Source organism: Schistocerca nitens, chromosome 10, assembly GCF_023898315.1.
Source record: "Schistocerca nitens isolate TAMUIC-IGC-003100 chromosome 10, iqSchNite1.1, whole genome shotgun sequence".
Lineage (NCBI taxonomy): Eukaryota > Metazoa > Arthropoda > Insecta > Orthoptera > Acrididae > Schistocerca > Schistocerca nitens.
The window spans coordinates 205,685,318-205,698,691 of NC_064623.1; the positions used below are offsets into that span (position 1 = coordinate 205,685,318).

General features: G+C 45.5%; 1 protein-coding gene and 1 non-coding gene across 2 annotated transcripts in view; both read right to left on the reverse strand.

Moving 5' to 3' along the window:
* LOC126210003 (apoptosis-stimulating of p53 protein 2-like) overlaps positions 1-13,374 on the reverse strand; it is a 664,157-nt gene that overhangs the window by 92,010 nt on the left and 558,773 nt on the right. The window lies entirely within an intron of this gene.
* Positions 7,078-7,152, reverse strand: Trnat-ugu (transfer RNA threonine (anticodon UGU)). The gene has a single exon. It is a non-coding gene; the product is annotated as a tRNA-Thr (tRNA).

Consider the following 13,374-nt stretch of genomic DNA (forward strand, 5'->3'; position numbering starts at 1 on the left):
CATCACACAGGAATTCCAAACTGTATCAGGATCCACTGCTGGTTTAAATGTTCAAATGTGTATGAAATCTTATGGGACTTAGCTGCCCAAGGGAGGACTTGAACCACCGCCGGGACCAGCGGCACAGTCCATGACTGCAGCGCCTAACACTGCGGCTAATCCCGCGCGGCCCACTGCAGGTACTACGACAGTTGGGCTGCAGGTGTGAAAGCTTGGATTTCATGATCGAGCCACATAAGCCACACATCACGCCGGTAAATGCCAAACGACGCACTTGGTGTAAGGAGCGTAGACATTGGACTATTTAACAGTGGAAAAACGTTGTGTGGAGTGACGAATCGCGGTACACAATGTGGCGATCCGATGGCAGGGTGTGGATATGGCGGATGCCCTATGAACGTAATCTGCCAGCGTATGTAGTGCCAACAATAAAATTCGGAGGCGATGGTGTTATGGTGTGGTCGTGTTTTTCATGGAGGGGGCTTGTACCCCTTGTTGTCTTGCGTGGCACTATCACAGCACGGGCCTACATTGATGTTTGAAGCACCTTCTTGGTCCCACTGTTGAAGAGCAATTTGAGAATGGCGATTGCATCTTCCAACACGATCGCGCACATGTTCATAACGAACGGCCTGTGGCGGAGTGGTTACACGACAATACATCCCTGTAATGGACTGGCCTGCACACTCACCTGAGTATTATAGAACACCTCTCGGATGTTTTGCAACGCCGACTTCGTGCCAGGCCTCACCGACCGACATCGATACCTCTCTTCAGTGCCGTGAATAATGGTCTGCCATTCCCCAAGAAACCTTCTAGCACCTAATTGAACGGCCGGCCCGGGTGGCCGAGCGGTTCTACGCGCTTCAGTCTGGAAGCGCGCGACTGCTACGGTCGCAGGTTCGAATCCTGCCTCGGGCATGGATGTGTGTGATGTCCTTAGGTTGGTTAGGTTTAAGTAGTTCTAAGTTCTAGGGGATTGATGACCACAGATGTTAAGTCCCATAGTGCTCATAGCCATTTGAACCACTGTCATCGAGGCTAAGGGTTGAGGACGCCACGAACTTGTAAGTCATTTTCAGCCAGGTGTGTGTGTGTGAAATCTTATGGGACTTAACTGCTAAGGTCATCAGTCACTAAGCTTACACACTACTGAACATAAATTATTCTAACGACAAACACACACACCCATGCCCGAGGGGGGACTCGAACCTCCGCCGGGACTAGCCGCACAGTCCATGACTGCAGCGCCCAAGACCGCTCGGATAATCCCGCGGGGCTTCAGCCAGGTGTCCGAATACTTTTGACCACAAAGTGTAAATTACGGGTCGTTGGTTTCTGGTTAAAAGAACTGGTACGATAGCGTTCCAGAAGTGTTCCACTAGGTTGAAAGCAGCCCTCTTTGGTGGTGAGGACATCAACGTGAGTTCACTATCATACCCCTCAGACCCTGGCCTTGTGACAGGGGCAGTTATTCTAACATGCCATCGCCGTCAGGGAAACCATCAAGCAATAAGATATGCAGGTGGTCTGCAGTGGTCACACATCTGTTATGGTGCTTTAGATTACAACCACTGGTTCCACAGAAACCCAAGCAAACGTCCCTCATAGGACAAGACTGCCTCCACCGATATGAGTGTGCATCTCCATTACACGCCGCAAGGCACCGCGGGTATCGACGTATTAAAGGATGTCATCTTTTCTCACTGGGGTGTGGAAAGTATGATTCAGAAATTCGAGTTAAGTGGAGCTTTGGAAAATGCTCCTGGGAGAGGCCAATTGAACCACATATTGTTGAAGAAGCTCCTGTTGGCATGGATGACAATTGTGTACTATAGTGTACTGTGTATTAAACTGGGGACCTAGAAACGAAGTAGAGGCTTCGTACCCGCCGTAGCCCTCAGTGGTTCACACCCCCACAACAGGCCACAGCAGTCCACCCACCCCACCCCCACCGCCGCCCCACCCCGAACCCTGGGTTATTGTGCGGTTCGGCCCCCAGTGGACGCCCCCACCCCCTGCCCTCCCCCCGGGAACGTCTCAAACCAGACGAGTGGAGCCCCAATGTTTGCGTGGTAGAGTAATTATGGTGTACGCGTACGTGGAGAAAGTGTTTGCGCAGCAATCGCCGACATAGTGTTAGGAAAACCGCCTAAATACCATACACAGGCTGCCCGGCACACCGGACCTCCCCACTAATCCGCCGGGCGGATTCGTGCCGGAGACCGGCACGCCTCCCCGCTCGGAAAGCAGCGCGTTAGACGGCGCGGATAGCCGGGCGGTCATGGCTGACAATACTGAAAGCTATATGCGCTCTTGAAGCAGTGTATGAGCTGTGGTACAAAAGCTGATTATTCCATGGCTCGAAAAGTGCTGCGAAAAAATGCGAAATTGTGTATGTAGTGCCGTTCCAGGCTATCGTGGTTGCAGATGGTCGTCACACTGAGCCACGTTTGTAACCGGGAACGTAAACATTGTACACGATTAACAAGTATTTCTTTCTCGTGTGGAAATGAAAATGCGTTCAATGGTTTATTCGTCCTTTCAAATGTTTCCACAAAGTTTCCTTGTTTCACCATCACTCGCTTTTCGTGGGGGCCTCCTCTCAAGTGCCGAGAGTTTATTTATAACCACGCAGTATATTCACGCAGCGCTCTTTCTGTTTCTCTTCGGTGTCATTTTCAGCACCACAAGTAAGGCCACGTGATGTAGTACCACGAAACAGCACAGACGGGGTCATCGGAACTTGCTTCTTCCACCGCACCAGCTCATACATTTACAGGCCCTTATGCAGCATAGTCATAAATGACAAATTTATTTGTCCAGCACAGTTCTAGCCGATAAACAACAACTTATTACACTTCGAAGCCTCGTAGTACAATGTTTGCAGTCACTATTATAATTTATATTTTGTCTGGGGGAAGATCTCGGGGAAGATCAGTTTGGATTCCGTAGAAATGTTGGAACACGTGAGGCAATACTGACCTTACGACTTATCTTAGAAGAAAGATTAAGGAAAGGCAAACCTACATTTCTAGCATTTGTAGACTTAGAGAAAGCTTTTGACAGTGTTGACTGGAATACTCTCTTTCAAATTCTGAAGGCGGCAGGGGTAAAATACAGGGAGCGAAAGGCTATTTACAATTTGTACAGAAACCAGATGGCAGTTATAAGAATCGAGGGACATGAAAGGGAAGCAGTGGTTGGGAAGGGAGTGAGACAGGGTTGTGGCCTCTCCCCGATGTTATTCAATCTGTGTATTGAGCAAGCAGTAAAGGAAACAAAAGAAAAATTTGGTGTAGGTATTAAAATCCATGGAGAAGAAATAAAAACTTTGAGGTTCGCCGATGACATTGTAATTCTGTCAGAGACAGCAGAGGACTTCGAAGAGCAGTTGAACGGAATGGGCAGTGTCTTGAAAGGAGGATATAAGATGAACATCAAGAAAAGCAAAACGAGGATAATGGAATGTAATCGAATTAAGTCGGGTGATGCTGAGGGAATTAGATTAGGAAATGAGACACTTAAAGTAGTAAAGGAGTTTTGCTATTTGGGGAGCAAAATAACTGATGATGGTCGAAGTACAGAGGTTATATAAAATGTAGACTGGCAATGGCAAGGAAAGAGTTTCTGAAGAAGAGAAATTTGTTAACATCAAGTATAGATTTAAGTTTGAGGAAGTCTTTTCTGAAAGTATTTGTATGGAGTGTTGCCATGTATGGAAGTGAAACGTGGACGATAAATACAGTCCTGGAAATTGAAATAAGAACACCGTGAATTCATTGTCCCAGGAAGGGGAAACTTTATTGACACATTCCTGGGGTCAGAGACATCACATGATCACACTGACAGAACCACAGGCACATAGACACAGGCAACAGAGCATGCACAATGTCGGCACTAGTACAGTGTATATCCACCTTTCGCAGCAATGCAGGCTGCTATTCTCCCATGGAGACGATCGTAGAGATGCTGGATGTAGTCCTGTGGAACGGCTTGCCATGCCATTTCCACCTGGCGCCTCAGTTGGACCAGCGTTCGTGCCGGACGTGCAGACCGCGTGAGACGACGCTTCATCCAGTCCCAAACATGCTCAATGGGGGACAGATCCGGAGATCTTGCTGGCCAGGGTAGTTGACGTACACCTTCTAGAGCACGTTGGGTGGCACGGGATACATGCGGACGTGCATTGTCCTGTTGGAACAGCAAGTTCTCTTGCCGGTCTAGGAATGGTAGAACGATGGGTTCGATGACGGTTTGGATGTACCGTGCACTATTCAGTGTCCCCTCGACGATCACCAGTGGTGTACGGCCAGTGTAGGAGATCGCTCCCCACACCATGATGCCGGGTGTTGGCCCTGTGTGCCTCGGTCGTATGCAGTCCTGATTGTCGCGCTCACCTGCACGGCGCCAAACACGCATACGACCATCATTGGCACCAAGGCAGAAGCGACTCTCATCGCTGAAGACGACACGTCTCCATTCGTCCCTCCATTCTCGCCTGTCGCGACACCACTGGAGGCGGGCTGCACGATGTTGGGGCGTGAGCGGAAGACGGCCTAACGGTGTGCGGGACCGTAGCCCAGCTTCATGGAGACGGTTGCGAATGGTCCTCGCCGATACCCCAGGAGCAACAGTGTCCCTAATTTGCTGGGAAGTGGCGGTGCGGTCCCCTACGGCACTGCGTAGGATCCTACGGTCTTGGCGTGCATCCGTGCGTCGCTGCGGTCCGGTCCCAGGTCGACGGGCACGTGCACCTTCCGCCGACCACTGGCGACAACATCGATGTACTGTGGAGACCTCACGCCCCACGTGTTGAGCAATTCGGCGGTACGTCTACCCGGCCTCCCGCATGCCCACTATACGCCCTCGCTCAAAGTCCGTCAACTGCACATACGGTTCACGTCCACGCTGTCGCGGCATGCTACCAGTGTTAAAGACTGCGATGGAGCTCCGTATGCCACGGCAAACTGGCTGACACTGACCGCGGCGGTGCACAAATGCTGCGCAGCTAGCGCCATTCGACGGCCAACACCGCGGGTCCTGGTGTGTCCGCTGTGCCGTGCGTGTGATCATTGCTTGTACAGCCCTCTCACAGTGTCCGGAGCAAGTATGGTGGGTCTGACACACCGGTGTCAATGTGTTCTTTTTTCCATTTCCAGGAGTGTAGTTTGGACAAGAAGAGAATAGAAGCTTTCGAAACGTGGTGCTACAGAAGAATGCCGAAGATTAGATGGGTAGATCATATAATTAATGAGGAGGTATTGAATAGGATTGGGGAGAAGAGGAGCTTGTGGCACAACTTGACTAGAAGAAGGGATCGGTTGGTAGGACATGATCTGAGGCATCAAGGGATCACCAATTTGGTATTGGAGGCAAGTGTGGAGGGTAAAAATCGTAGAGGGAGACCAAGAGATCAATACACTAAGCAGATTCAGAAGGATGCAGGTTGCAGTAGGTACTGCGAGATGAAGAAGCTTGCACAGGATAGAGTAGCATGGAGAGCTGCATCAAACCAGTCTCAGGACTGAAGACCACAACAAAAAAAAAAAAAAACATTTTGTCTTTGTTACGAGTACTTCCGAATGATACCCTATACCCTCCATGGTCGTTAAGCTTAGCGAACATTTCTGTCATCTCCGAAGTTTTATGATACGGTCCGACTGTGTTGCCAAGGACCTCATTCGGTATCTTGCGGTAAGAGCATGTTCATAATTATTCACGAACACACATAGTGAGTGGCAGGCTTTTAGTATGAAACACTTCAGCAAAATGATGTAGACTGAAGCAATGAATTAAATTTTGGAATTTGTACTGGGGACGGAGGCATAATAGGTCAATCTGTGCAGGTGTGGTACTTGCAGTGCGAGTGTGGTGCAGTGGTTAGCGCAGATGCTTAATAAACAGAAGACCCAGGTTTGAATCCCGGCGCTGGTACAAATTTTATTTCATTGCTTCAGCCTACATCATTATCGCCATAGAGGTCAGACGCTGTACGTCTCAGGAACATAAACTGTGTGTGATTAAATAATCAAAAGTTGCAGGTCGAGGCACTTAAGGAGAAAATAAGCAAGGACTGCCGGAGCTGTGTTAACACATGCAAAAGATGGATAGTAATAGACTTTGCAGATTGTGTTTTGAACTATGAACCCAGTGGAAGAAGAGATACTGGAAAATTAACAAGAGATGGAACATTTTCTTAAAGACTGAACAAGCTTAAAATCCTAATCATTAAAGAAGATGACTGTTATAAATCTTATACTTTCTTTAATTTATTCAGCATTCTTTTCTTGTTTTCAGTTCTTTATTATGAGCTTTTTGTGAATTATATAGTGACACGATTACGAGCAAACGTAATGAGATCTCGAACAGAAAGAACTTCTCCATGAACATCAGCGTGGATTGTTAAAACATCCATCACGAAAAGCCCAACTCGTGCTGTCATCACGTGACATCCTGAAAGTTATGGATGAAGGCAATCAGGTGGACGCAGTATCTATCGAATTCCGAAAAGAATGTAGTTCATTACCGCACCAAAGCTCATTAATGAAAGTGCAGTGCTATCGGGCGCAAAATTTGTGAATGAGTTAAAGGTTTCTTGGTAGGTAGGACGTTTCTTTGAATACGCAGTCATGGTCGTACCAGAAACAACTTCAGATGTGCCCCAGGGAATTGTGTTAAGAACCATGCTATTGATGGAGTATATTATTGACTAGGTAGACAATGTTAATAGTAATCTCAGACTTCCGTCACGTGATGTATAAAGAATTGCTATCTGAAGGTTCACAAATATTCCATGATATCTGAACAACATTTCAAATTAATTCTAAGTTTGGCAACAACCTTCAAATGTTCATAAATGTAAAATGGACCCTTTCACAAAACTAACGTAAGGTGAATCCTACGAGTACGACATCAGTCGGTTATAACTGGATTCAGTTAACTCATATAAATAAATACCTGGATTTTAATTATATATGACCATGCAGCTTTGCTAGAATAGAAATGATAATTAAATGAACACCCTAGCTGCAAGCAGGCGTTGATACACTTCGTTGGGGACATGTTGAAAATGTGTGCCCCGACCGGGACTCGAACCCGGGATCTCCTGCTTACATGGCAGACGCTCTATCCATCTGAGCCACCGCGGGCACAGAGGATAGTGCGTCTGCAGGGACTTATCCCTTGCACGCTCCCCGTGAGATCCACATTCCCAACATGTCCACAACACTACATTCGTAGTGCGCCTATTAGATGTTTGCCCATCATACTCATTACTCGTGGCAGATTAATCTACCAAGTCCCGTACGAGTTCGGGCATAGCATGTGCGTTCGCACACAAGAAGGTCAAAGGCCGGGAACCCATATTTTTATTTTAACTATATATGACCATGCAGCTTTGCTAGAATAGAAATGATAATTAAATGAACACCCTAGCTGCAAGCAGGCGTTGATACACTTCTCACGGGGAGCGTGCAAGGGATAAGTCCCTGCAGACGCACTGTCCTTTGTGCCCGCGGTGGCTCAGATGGATAGAGCATCTGCCATGTAATCAGGAGATCCCGGGTTCGAGTCCCGGTCGGGGCACACATTTTCAACATGTCCCCAACGAAGTGTATCAACGCCTGCTTGCAGCTAGGGTGTTCATTTAATTATCATTTCTAAAATACCTGGATGTAACAATTTGCAGGGTTATGAAATACGATGACCCCAAAGACTCAGTCATAGTTAAATAAGGCAACAGATTTCGGTTCGTTGATACGATATTGGGAAAATGTAATGACTTGAAATGATGACGTTGTCGCTGAGATGCACTGATGGCAATACAGTAAGAACGGGGGCATGATGAAGAGTAATGCCTCCGAATTTATGCGAAAACTCTTAAAGCTGTCTACACAAAACAAACGTTGTTAACATTCTACAGCTTTGTTCTTAATGTCTACACATTTACAGCCCTCTGTCGCTAGAGGAGTGCATACTGTAGCGTGTAACATGGCAGTGCGTAACGTAACAATGCCGGTGCCTGAGAAACAGTGGTGTAATTTTGTTTCGGATTCGAAGAGTTCGTCCACACATGGAGCGCCCTTTCCTTCGTCACCACAACGCCAGACCACACACGAGCGCTGCGACATTTGCAGCAGTCCGACGCCTTGGATTCACTGTCATCGATCGTCGTCCATACAGTCCTACATTGGCCTCGTCCGAATTTAGGCTCTTTCCGGAACAGAAAGAACACCTTCGAGGACTTCACTTTTTTGTGGTGTCTCGTCGTCACTGTAGGCTTGTACCATGGGAAGCAAGGACAGGATGTTGTTTGGTGGCTGGTAGCCTCTTTCTATAACACAAACTGCACAAATATATTAACTGGATTCCTTACTCATAAGGACAGAAAATTACTTAACTCAAGACAATCCAAGTGTTGTGGTACAAGCTCGCTGTAATACAGTAGCTCACGTTAGCCTCACTGCAGGTGAAATACAGGTCCGCTACTTAGACTACTCTGGTCGCTATGTGCTGCCTGCGACTGCATGTGACTGGGCTGTGACTGATATCTCAGTGACTCACTGGATGACAGGCTGGAACTGACTGGCCCCTCCGGTCCACGGCGGCTATCTAAATACTGGCGGGCGAGAGGGCGTTGGCGGCGCGTTTCTTGCGAGTCTCTCTTTGGCCTCTAGTGATGTTCTCGCAATCTATTTGCCACCTGTTTCCTGGCGCCAGCTTACGCCAGCACAGACTTTGATAGTGATAATGCGAGGCAAGGAGATCAGTGGTTGTGGCTCTGTCAACAGAGTCAGACATTCTACAGTGACAGTTTCAGCCGGCCAGTGTGGCCGTGCGGTTCTAGGCCCTTCAGTCTGGAACCGCATGACCACTACGGTCGCAGGTTCGAATCCTGCCTCGGGGATGGATGTGTGTGATGTCCTTAGGTTAGTTAGGTTTAAGTAGTTCTAAGTTCTAGGGGATTGATGACCACAGATATTAAGTCCCATAGTGCTCAGAGCCATTTGAACCATTTTTTGACAGTTTCAACAAAACTGGCCTTTCGTCGGCATAAATGTGTTCGTCAGCAGGGTGACTACGCCGACAAATAACTATGTAGACATTAAAAATGAAGTTGTAGAATCTTAATAACGTTTCCTTTATTTAGAAAACGTTATTAGGGTTCTCGTAAATACAATCTAAGAAAGAACAAACGCCACACCACCAGCCAGTTATCTCCCTAGGACGGAAATCGGTAGATGTACGAGGCGCATTCAAATTCTAAGGCCTCCGATCTTTTTTTCTAATTAACTACTCACCCGAAATCAATGAAACTGGCGTTACTCCTCGACGCAATCGCCCTGCAGACGTACACATTTTTCACAACGCTGACGCCATGATTCCATGGCAGCGCCGAAGGCTAATAGCAGCACGGCTGGCGAATGTGAGGCCACGGAGAGTGTCTTTCATTGTTGGAAAAAGCCAGAAGTCACTAGGAGCCAGGTCAGGTGAGTAGGGAGCATGAGGAATCACTTCAAAGTTGTTATCACGAAGAAACTGTTGCGTAACGTTAGCTCGATGTGCGGGTGCGTTGTCTCGGTGAAACAGCACACGCGCAGCCCTTCCCGGACGTTTCTGTTGCAGTGCAAGAAGGAATTTGTTCTTCAAAACATTTTCGTAGGATGCACCTGTTACCGTAGTGCCCTTTGGAACGCAATGGGTAAGGATTACAGCAGTGGGCCTTCGGCTCCGAAAGCCCATGTCGATGATGTTTCGTTGAATGGTTCGCACGCTGACACTTGTTGATAGCCTAGCTCTTAAATGTGCAGCGATTTGCGGAAGGGTTGCACTTCTGTCACGTTGAACGATTCTTTTCAGTCGTCGTTGGTCCCGTTTTTGCAGGATCTTTTTCCGACCGTAGCGATGTTTTACCGGGTTCCTGATATTCACGGTACACTCGTGAAACGGCCGTACGAGAATATCCCCACTTCATAGCTACCTCGGAGATGCTGTGTCCCATCGCTCGTGCGCCGTGCAATTTCACTGAAATCTCGGTAACCTGCTACTGTAGCAGCAGTAACCGGTCTAACAATTGCGCCAGACATCTGTTATCTTGTATAGGCGTTGCCGACCGTAGCGCCATTTTCTGCCTGTTTACATATCTCTGTGTTCCAATACGCATGGCTACAGCGGTTTCTTTGGCCCTTCAGTGTATTACTTCCTCCTATGCATACCTAGGCGAAAGCCGATTAAGAAAACTAGAGAGAGATTCGAGACCATAAAAATGGTTCAAATGGCTCTGAGCACTATGGGACTTAACATCTGAGGTCATCAGTCCCCTAGAACTTAGAACTAGTTAAACCTAACTAACCTAAGGACATCACACACATCCATGCCCGAGGCAGGATTCGAACCTGCGACCGTAGCGGTCTCGCGGTTCCAGACTGCAGCGCCAGAACCGCGCGGCCACTTGCCACGTAACTCACATTAGTCTTAAGAGTCTAGATGAAGTGCTCGTAGCTTTGAATCACATGGTTGCACGGAAACAAAATAAGAAACAAAATAAATCTAAATTAATACAATATTTAAGAAAAGAGGTGGCATTATTTGGTGACAGCTATATTTAAATAGCCATAAAAGTTGCATTCAGAATTCAGCAATTTCAGTGTAACAGTTCAGATTTTATGTAAGAGGTTACATTAATAACACGCAAAAAATATATTTGCAAATAAATTTTAAGATTTATTTTTATTAAAAAAAAGAATTCGAGCAGACTACACAAAATGAAAATAATATTACATGACAATGTTTATGCTATGAAAACTCAAATAGCCTGCACTCCAAATTTTACTTTTTGGTATATTTTTATTTTTATTTCATATGTAATAATAAAAACGTAAAAATCTCCCACAAAACATTAAAAATGAAAATTACACTAGTACGTTTTAGATGTTTAGTTTACTTCTCAGAGGTTTTCTTTGAATTTGCTGGAAATTTTTCTGGAAATTTCATGTCAGATAAGCTTCTTACAACAATACCAAATATAAGGTGCCTTTCTCTTCTTTTTTGGGTCACAAGTGAAACATGTTTCGCGGTTTTACAATCTTCCTATGGCGACTTCTACTCTTGATTCTGCTACACCCACACCACGGTGAAGGATACACGAGGTTCACGAGGTGTGTTGCACTTGTTGACTCACTTTTCATCTGTGGTGTCACCAACGGGTTTAGAAGCTTCTTCAAAAATTACAGCGCTTCACCTGAATATTGTCTGCGCAGGAATTGTGAAGAAGAAATACACTGACCTTGTTTACGTCCCACATACGCAAAAACAATAGCATTGGGAGTCGCTGGAAGAGGCTTCGATGAACAGCGAAGTCTCCATCACGTTGATCACTTGTTTCATCCAAGGAATTCACGGGTGGTAAAATAATCTCACCTTTCCCTTCCCGCTGTTACGTGTTATGTTCACTTTCAATTTCGTTGTCACTATCTGATCCAATATCGCTTCCTGAACTGTCCTCAAACCATTTTAAAACAGTGTCCTCAAAGTCAGGGTCCGTTTGCGATGAACAGTAGACGAAGACCCGGCTACTGAACAAGTAACTTAAGAGTCCCAGGTGCGGTCTCAGAGACCGCTAGCACAAAAGAGGTAATAGTATAGATGAACCTCACACTGAAGAGGCTGCTGACAAAGGAAACCACGGCAGCTTCGGGAAAGAACAACCGGACACCATTTGCATTAGCAACAGAGCAATAAACTCTAGCGGTCTGTGAGACCGCACCTGGGGCTTTAAGGGTAGGGTCGAAACTAACTGTAGTACGTAAGAAGAAAAATGTTGTTTCACGACTGGTAGATGATACTTATTTACGTATTACCGCAGTTTTTAAAACAGCATAGAGAAAAATAAAAAATCTGCGTTGGATTAGTTTCTGTAGATTTAGGAAAGACATCTGATAACATTCCAGGAAAACTACTTTGAAAAGTATTACTTATAGCAAACATAAGAAGATCCCTTAATTAATATCATACGAGAAGTGTATAAAGATAATATATGCCACGCAAAAGCTGGTAGCACACTTTCATAGACATTTAGAGCATGCTAAAGCCTGTTAGAAGACTGCCCAGTATCACCAATGCCACTCAGTGTATATATATATATATATATATATATATTTGTATATATTGGTCTCAGGAATTGGTCTAGTTAATATAGGAGAATGGGGTTAGAGATTATAGATGGAACACATCTGCACTATTTGCTGTTTGGTGAAGACCAAACCACCATATCAGAAGACTGGGAAGATGCAATTATAAATGCAATCAGCTAGAAATGGAATGTAAAAAGTGAGATCTGAGGATTTTTATCAAAAAACAGAGCATCGTACTAATGATTTGAATGAACAGCACACAGAGGAGAAAAATGTAAAAAGTTAATTTTTTTGCCTGGCTTCAGTTGCAGAATAAGAGGGAAATTCAAATTTAGAAATTAACAAAAGAACTACTAATGGACGTAACGTTATTAGACTGTTTAATTCAATTCTGTGGAGTAGGAATATGATAAGGTAGAGCAAAAACACATCAAAGTCGGCATCAGAGAGTCCAGTCCTATATGAAGCAGATACCTGGAAAGCTAATAAGAGATTCGTAAACAAGCTGAAAGTATTAGAGATGGATTACTGGAGATCACAAGAACGTCAAAAGGTCTTGTAAAGAACACCGAAGTAACAAAAGTAATCGAAGTGGAAGAAGGAATATGTGATGTGACGGATCTAAGAAAACTGCAGAGGTTTGGACATATAAGAAGAATGGAGGAATTAAGAACAACCAAACGCATACCAAGCTGTTAAATTGAGGGAAGAAGAAGAAGAAGAAGAAGAAGAAGAAAGAAGAAGAAGATTAGTGAGTAGCTGGCTCCAAATGTACAGATGACAATGATAAGGACTGATGCAGAACAAGACACAGAAGATCGAAGAACCTGGAAGAAGATCCTGAGGAGATGGTATTCAGTACTTGGGTAATATTTATTGTAATAAGTTCCAACTTCACTCTTAGGATGGGGGGAATCCGCTGTATTGAAGGAAGTCTCAATAAGTAAAAATAATTAATCAAATATTACAGTCTCACAGACACTTGAATGTGCAGATAACTAGCGGATTATTTTCCAAGCTACTGTGCCCCGTGGGAGAAACAGAGGTACTTACTTTTGCAGATGGTGACATTCTGGTTCTGGAAGAAGGACGTGGAAGTCTTCCGGGTCGTCGTTATCACCAACATCGTTGTGGACGGCATTTTCGGTGCTGTCTTATGAACAGTGGCACTCGGTGAAAGAGACACAATCACAAAATCACTGACGTCTCCCGTGGAAGTGATTCACTTGTCGTACACGAT